The 8,721-nt window shown below is 41.9% G+C and overlaps 1 pseudogene; it reads right to left on the bottom strand.

Moving 5' to 3' along the window:
* The window catches only part of LOC101592316, a 15,615-nt pseudogene that overhangs the window by 5,061 nt on the left and 1,833 nt on the right, over window positions 1-8,721 (bottom strand).

The raw sequence follows: 8,721 nt of genomic DNA, 5'->3' as shown, positions 1-8,721 counted from the left end.
TCCCGTCCAGCCCTGTCCCGTCCAGCCCCATCTAGCCCTGTCTAGCTCCGTCCCGTCCAGCCCTGTCCAGTCCAGCCCAGCCCCGTCCCATCCAGCTCCGTGCCATCCAGCCCTTTCTAGCCCCATCTCGTACAGTTCAGCCCAGCCCGGTCCCGTCCAGCCCCATCCCGTCTAGCCCCGTCTAGCCCCATCCAGCCCCATCCTGTACAGCCCCGTCCCGTTCAGCCCCATCTAGCCATGTCTAGCCCCATCTCGTCCAGTCCAGCCCAGCCCCGTCCCGTCTAGCCCCGTCTAGCCCTGTCCAGCCCCGTCCCATCTAGCCCTGTGCAGCCCCACGCCTCCTCGCTTGCTGTCACCCGCCCCCAAGCCCCACCTGAGAGCTGTGGCACTTTGGGAAACCTCGCAGTATTTGGAAATACAGAACATGAGAGGTTACCTGGCAGTCTCCATTGGAACTCATTTCCTTTCTAGGATTGAGGAGGCGACTCAACGGAGGGCTTTTGTCTTCAGCTATGTCCTTGGTCCCTTTAACATCAAAATTAAAAAACATTTTAAGGGCTGGAGAGATGGCTCAGTGGAATAAGCGCTTCCTTGGCAAGCGCAAGAGCCTGAATTCAATCCCCGGTTCTGACAAAAAAAAAAAAAAAAAAAAAGTTTTAAGTTTGAACCAGGGCCCTACTGAGTCGTAAATTGCCCAAGGCTGTGCTTCAACTCTCAATTCTTTTTGCCTCAGCACCCAGAGTACTGGGATTATAGGCTGCACCATCAGGCCTCTCTTTATTTTTTATTTTTATGTTTAAAGAGAATAAAAAATAGTAAACAAAAACGAACAAAAACATTAGAAAAGATACAGAATTTCACTAAACAAAGATGATACTAATTTAACAATGGTTGTTATATTGCATATTGCTGTCTTCAAATCACTTGTACAGCTTACCGGATATAAGCATGCAAGTTGGTTAAAAAAAAAAATTAAAAGAACAAAAAATAACTCTTCCTTTCCTTTCTTTAATTTTTTAAAGAATACAAAATATTTTTAAAAAGCATTAGAAACAATACAAAATTTCATTAGGAATTCAACAATCATTGCTGTATTGCATGATGTTATCTTCAAGTTAGTTGTTTAGGTTATCAGATATAAACCTGCAAAATTAGTTTAAAACAAAACATCAACAACAAAAAGAAAGTTATAAGAAATTAAAAAGAATTAAAAAAAAATTTAAGGGGCCAGGGAGATAGCTCAGTAGAATAAGTGCTTGCCTGGCAGGCGCAGGGTTCTGAGTTCAATCTTTAGTACCTCAAAAATAAATGAATAAATAAATGAATAAAATAAATTTTTTTAAAAATTCAGCATTAACCGCTTTTTTTTTTTTTTTTTTTTAACCAGGGATTGAACTCAGACCCTTGTGCTTGCTAGGGAAGCACTTATGCCACTGAGCGATCTCCCCAGGCCGGACTGCTTGTTTATCAATAGAAGATGTGAAATTAACAGTACAATTATCCAATCTATCAAAAATGGGTATTAAAGAATGTAAGAAAAAATGCTGATCAGAATAGTGATTATATTATCTGTTAAGGAGCTAAATTTCATCAAAAGAAGGGACACATCAGTAATCTTAGCACTCTGGGAGGTGCAGGCAAAAGGATTAAAAATTGAGCCCAGTTTGGGTGGTCTAAGGACTTGGAAAGACACTGTCTGAAAATAAAGAATTTTAAAAGGTCTGAGAATGGAGCTCAGTGCACAGCCCTGTGTTCAATCCCCAGTAACGCCCTCCTCCATACATACAGTGAGAGGCACAGGCCTGTGATCCCAGCCCTCCAGATGTTGAGACAGGAGGATCTCAAGTTTGAGGTTGATTTGGATGAGATAGCAAGACTCTGTTAAAGAGGAAAAAAGAAAAAGAATAAACTTGTGTTTTGTATGAATAAAAAGTCTACAGCAATTAAAATGATTGTAGAAAACAGCCCACACTCTTTGGGGAATAATTGTTCTAATTCAGTTGTCCTCTTAACCAAGGCTTAGTCAGATAGTCTTTGAAACTCCTTGTGGACCTGCCAGATAGCTCAGTGAATTAAAGCACCTGCTTAGGCAGACACAGGGGCCAAGGTTTGATCCCCAGCATGCTATGCTGGCCCCACCCCCTGGGCAAAATGACTGGGTTTGGTGGCGCGCACCTGTAATCCCAGCAGTTGGGAGGCTGAAAACAGGTGGGTCACTATGAGTCCGATCTGTGTAGTAAGACCCTGCAGACCCTGTACTAAATACAAAATAAAATAAAACTCCTTGTAATACCTTTTTTGCTGATGAATCAGTCATCTTCTCTTGATTTTTTCTGAGTAGTGTAATAAATGTATTCATTAGAATTTACTTTTATTGCCCAAGGAAATTGCATGACGCTGTTGTGATGCTCTGTAACAGCCTCAGCTGGTGACAGTATAATGCCATAGCCAATAGGTAGCTGCTAAGTACAGACTCCCAAGTGTAAAGACAGCTAACCTCTCACTGAAGCAGAGGCATGTGCTGACTTTGCTCAAGGGCAGGAGCCAGGAGCTACGCAATGTGGACAGACAGCCTTGGGAAACCAGGAAAACTGGCACCTTGAGTGTAGCCCAATGAGACCGATGTTGGCCTTCTGAATGTACAGAGTTTTAAGATAATACATTTGTGGGAGCTTAGTAATAAAATAACTTGCTGTAAAGGATTTTAGAAACTGACACACACAGAATGAGAGGCCAGGTGGAGTTGTCTCATAGACAAACTGAGTAAGACTTCCCAGAAGGACTACTTTTTATTTTTAAGTGTGTCTTTTCTTCTTACTAAGAGAAGATACCTACCCCCAAGTAGCTCAGCAGATTAAAGCGCCTGCAAGCAGGCACAGGGGCCAGGGTCGATCCCCAGGCCTGCCAGGCGGGCCCCACCCCCAGGGCACACTGAGAGGCACTGAGACTGGGTGTGGTGGTGTGACCTGTAATCCCAGCTCTTGGGAGGCTGCAAACAGGCGGATCACTACAAGTCTGATCTAGCAGTGAGACCCTGAACACCCTGTAGACTTTTCCCTAAAATACAAAAAACAGACAAAAAAAAAATAAAAATAAAAAAGGGAAAAAGGTTTATTTAAGTCACCATTTGCAGAGGTTTCAGTCCATTATTGGTTGGCTTCACAGCAGGATACAGAATCTTTTCTCCCCCACAGCAAGATAGCATGGCAGAGAGTTACCACAGGGGAGAAACTTCTCATGGCAGGCAGAAGGTAGTAAGCAGCTGCAAGAGAAGACAAGTCCCTCTGTCCCTTAGGTTGTATGTAGGCTCCTGGGATTAGGGTGGTGCCAAACCTACCAGTAATCACCTACCCTTAAACCTGGCACTCTTAATCCTAGCATTGCACTGTTAGTCGGTCACACACCCTAGATTCAGTCACCTCCCAAAAGCCCCATGGACAAGGTTTGAGGCCTTGAGGAAACATTAGACATAGCCATTGAGAAGTGTTGTCAAGTGTGGCTAATGTCTATAGGGCCCCATAATTCCATTGTGAAGGGGAGGTATAAATTGTAATTCTCAAACTTGACTGTGCGTAGTAGTCACCTGGGGAGAGGGTGCTGCTAAAACAGATTGCTTTACCATGTCTCCAGAGTGTCGGGCTCAGTGAGGCTACAGTAAGACCAGAGAAACTACATCCTTCCCTTTCTTTTCCTTCCCCTCCCTCTCCTCATTTCTCTCTATGTCTTTCTCTGCCTCTGCTTCTGTCTGTCGCTGTCTCTGTCTGTCTGTCTGTCTGTCTGTCTGTCTCTCTCTCTCTCTCTCTCTGTCTCTCTCTCTCTCTCTCTCTCTCTCTCTCTCTCTCTCTCTCTCTCCTCTTTCTGGTGGTATTGGAGATTGAAACCAGGGGCTTTTGCACTGAACAATAGCCTCACCCCTCAAAATTTAATTTTCAGATAAAAAATAAATACAACGGAAAAAAGTTTGAATAGATGAGCAATTCAAGTGGATAATAAGCCCTTTTGGTTTTTTTGTAATTATGCCACTAAAAAAAAAAAAAAAAATTGGAAAGGCCAGTCTCAAAAAACAAAACAAGGGCTGGGGAGATAGCTCAGCAGTCTAAGTGGCTGCCTGGCAAGAGCAAGGACCTGGAACAATGGGCATGCCGTGCTGGCCACCAAAACTGGGCATGGTGGCAAGTGCCTGTAATCTCAGCACTGGGAAGGCTGAGACAGGAGGATCACTATGAGTCCAACCTGTGTAGCAAGACCAAATAAATAAATAAATGATTTTAAAAAAAATTAAAACAAAAATGCAATGAGATAAAATAAAATTCAGAAAAAAGAAAAATTGTGTCAGCACCAATATTTATAATCTTTAGGATGTTTGACTACAATATCTATTTGAAACATTTCCAGGCAATTCACCAGCATAGTTATACCCTACATAAATCGATTAAAGACACATACTTAGGCATCTCCACATCAAGCAGCCCCTCAGTTTTCTGTGTAGCTTAGGTCCTTCAGGAAAGAATAACAAAAGATAACGAACAAGGAGCCACCCTCTTAGGACTACACACCATCCCTGTGCCAGCAGAACTCAAGAGGAAAGCAGAAGGGAGATAGTTTGCAGGGTACTCTGGGAAGGATTTGAGAGCATGGGCCCCTTCCCTCCACAAACTGCTTCTCTGAGATTATTAGTGTTTTGAGTATGTAGCTTGACATCCACCCACTTTCCCAAACTAAAAGGTGGGAGTCCCGATTGATACTATATTCTTGTCAAATTAAATCTCCCTAAACACCTCTGGAACCCATTTGTACTTTTTCCAATTCTTATAATTTCACTATAGCCTTTCCTGTATTTTTTTTTTTTTTTTGGTCGGAACCAGGGATTGAACTCAGCCCTTCCGCTTGCCAGGGAAGTGCTTATTCTACTGAGCCATCTCCCCAGCCCCTAGCCTTTCAACTATAATTACTATAAATAGCAAACAGGCTGTTACCTCTCTCCTCCTCCTCTCTTCTAATCTACTTCCTATACAAAAGTTCCAATCATCTTTTTTTAAAATATAAATCAGATCACACCACCTTCTTACATCATTCACGAGATTCCAAGGACCATAAGCCCTGGTTCCTTCCTCAGTCTCACTTCGCAGCAGTCTCTCCTGCTTCATGAAGTGCCAACCACTTCCAGTTTTTGCTTGCTTTTGTATTTTGTTTGTAGTCCTGGGAGTTGCCTGCAGGAGCACCTCCGCACTAGGTAAAAGATCCCCCAGAGCACTGCTTCAGGAACTTCCTTGTTGCTAGGACCAAATACCAACATTGCCCAGTTCAAGGGGGAAGCTGTGCTTTGGCTCAGTGTGTAGAGGTTTCGGTCCACAGCCGACTGGCTCCAAGGCAGAGTAGAGCAGCAAAGGAAAACAATCCCTAGGATGGCAGCCAGGAAGCAGCTCGAAAGTGAGAGAAGAGGAGGGACATAGACTTCCAGGCCACACCCCAGGGACCCACGGGTTGGGAGCCACCGAAGCTGAAATTAACTATATGTGGGAGGACAGGATGAGGCCTCCCTGCTTAAAGCAGTTAAGCTTTTTCAGTGGAGAAAAACATCTTGCCTGGACAATGTGGGCTATTAGTCACTAGGCGACCTTGTGTCTTGCAACTTTGAAAAGGTATAAATAAAGGCCCTTACTATTGCTCAGGGGTCATCTCGCCAACCAGGCAGACAGGCCACCACCAGACAGACCAGCCACCACCTGACCCAGCTCTTGTCTTCTTGTCTACCTTCTCCTCATCTCCACAGCACAACGGATCGCACAGAGAGATCAGCAGATGCCTCACTCACTCTTCTCACCACACTTCACCTTGCAACCTCACACCCCTATAGTCCCTCTGGGAAGCTAGTCCAGGGTCTCACACCCAGTCATATTCCAGGCACCTCCCAAAAGCTCTCCCTGTAAGTGCAGGAGGCTTTGTGGGAACATCTAGATAGAAGCCGCAGCACTCACCTTCACTTGTTGGCGCCCCCTATGTACTTCATCTTTCTTACATCACAGCCTTTGAACCTGTTTTACCCTCTGCCTGTAACACACGTTTTGTTTAAATCAACCTGGAGCCAGTAGGTATTAATAGTCCATTATTTGAATAAAGAGCTAGATAACCCATTAGAGTTTTTCTCAAGGGATATTTAAGATCGCAGAGTTCTCCGACTCCTCACAGGCCATGTAATACAATCATAGAAGTCAAGGAAATGTCTTTGTCCCAAAATAACATTGTGGTAGAAATCTAAAAAAGATACTCCTAAAAGAATCAGCAATCCAAGTTGAACATAGGTTTTGACAATTGTAGTACTGAAATCATTTGAGTTGAGGAGGCTGGGGATCAGCAGAAGGAAGAATTGAGTTAGTTTTAGACACATAATATCAAAGTTTCCTTTCCGCATATTTTTCTCTCTAAGATTGCAATTCTGTTTTGTAGCTAGTATTCTTCTATTTTAGTCAGATTTCAAATGCTGTATATGAAATGATTTGGACAACTGGTTCATATCCTAGAGCTTAAGAGTAATGATAAAGTGGTAATCTGACTACGATCAAGGTCAGTATGATTGCATTTGTTTCTCTGAGTCTGGCGTTGGTCTTCCTCTTTGTAGATATTTGTGCTTCACTTCTTGTCTCTAGTTAATAACTGCAGAAGAAATGTAGTAATAGCTTATAACCTAATTTTCTAAAAATATTGTTCTCGGATGCTGACTCCAAATTAAAGCCAATTAGTATTTTGCATTTTAAATTAATTTCACTTTGCAGTTTGAACTCCTCTATTTCTTCTGAAGGTCAATAAACTAAGTATTTAAAGCACAGAAAGAAATAACTCTGAGCTCTGAATTGCTTTTTGAAGTTAGAAGTCTGACTTTAGGACTAGTGTCCTCTCAATGTCACTCATTAATCTCCTGACGACACAGGAAACACACAGATGACCGCACAGTGTCTGTGTTCGACATAGTCATCTAGGAGGCAGACTGCTGTGATGCTGATGTGGTCTTGGATAAGGCTGATTTCACTTTTCTTAAACTATCAAACCAGAAAAAAGAAATACAAATATTAAAGAAATTATAAGGGTACAAATGAGTGCAAGTGGTTCCATGGTGCTTTACTTTTTTCTAAGGGAATTAGGTCCTAGGTCAGGGCATCAGGATCACCAGGGTGAGGCCAAGTCATGATTCAAGTATTGATCCTATTATCAGATAAGAACATATTTTTGCATCACAGCTGTATACTTGTCTTCTAGATTTTTTTTTAAGTATTAGGGATTATACTCAAGCCCCTTGCACTAAGCTACATCCTCTTCTCTATTTTATTTTGAGATAGGGTATTAAAAAGTTCCCAAGATGTGCAGGTTGGGCTCAAACTTGGAATCCTCCTGCCTCAATCTCTCACAGTTCTGAGATCAAAGTCATATGCCACCATACCTGGTTTTGTCTTCTAAATATTGTGCACAATTGGGCCTTTGGAAATTTTAGTCCAGTAAACTGAACCAGAACCTATCAAACCTATACTATGTCCAGCCTCCAAAAAATGAAGGTACCACACTTTGTAAGGTACGTTAGCAAGTACTTAATGAATCGCTACTAAGTGCTCACTGCCATGCCAGACTCTGGAAAACAACCAGTTGACCTCTTGAATCTCCATCTTACACTTGGTACTTTCTATGTGAAATACACACATTTTGCAGGGTAAAGTACCGAATATCACAATATTTAAGTGGGTCATATATCTTAGTAATACTACAGAACTCATTTTTTTTTTTCAAGTAGCAGATTGAACCAGCAGGCCATGACGTTTCCTCCCTGCGGCTACTTTTTTTTTAAATTAATAATTGTTTTATAGCATTAAGATAATTACAGTCATTTAGGTAATTTATAGCATTAAGGTAATTACAGGAAAAATAGCATCAACTGAGACATTTTTGCACTTATGACTAATCCATTTTAAACAAAAACCAATCTTAAAAATATTAATTCCAGGAAAGTGTGGTTATGCCAAGAACAGATAAGAAAGTACAAAGATCACAGCTGTGCTATACCAAACAAATAAAAGGCAACGTTGATTTTACACCATAAATCTGTACAAATAAATAACATCCTATCTTCTTTGCCTGTATGTTTGTTTAGATTTCATACAAAATATCAAGTACTTCATTCCATTTATTTCAATAGAATGAAATCCTTAGGAAAACAACTGAAGAGCTGATAACTCCCAAGATTTATGCTTACTTCTTTCTACTTCTATCAATTTCCTGACATATTTAACCTAAACAGAAATGTCTTCTCTGGAAATGAAGCACACAAGCCTCCCTGTGTCTGGAAGAGTTCTGCCCAGTTACATAGATCCCAGGGCGCATTGGTTTCCCACCTCTGCTTCGCCTCAAGCCCCCACGCGAGTTTCTTCTTGGACAGCCTGTGAGTTTTCAGTCTCCTTTCTGGCTTTTACAGGACCCCAAGCTCTCAAGTGGCAAGCTGGTTGCTGAGTTCCTCGGCCTTCTCCACAGCCCGCTCCTCCACAGCCTGGTCCATCCTCTCCTCAAGGCCTGACTTTTCAACCTTTTTCCTTCTTTCTTTTTTTTTATTTCTTTTTCAAAATTTTACTGATAAACAGATAGCAATAAGACAGTTTCAAATCAAATCTGTAGTACAGTTTCAATAACTAACACACTGCATATATTCTTCTTAGTGGTTAATTGCTGTACAAGATGCGG

The sequence above is a fragment of the Octodon degus genome, unplaced genomic scaffold (assembly GCF_000260255.1).
Source record: "Octodon degus isolate 3935 unplaced genomic scaffold, OctDeg1.0 scaffold00061, whole genome shotgun sequence".
In the NCBI taxonomy this organism is placed as follows: domain Eukaryota; kingdom Metazoa; phylum Chordata; class Mammalia; order Rodentia; family Octodontidae; genus Octodon; species Octodon degus.
Note: the sequence above shows the minus strand (reverse complement) of the source record. Positions and strands in the feature narration are given on the sequence as shown.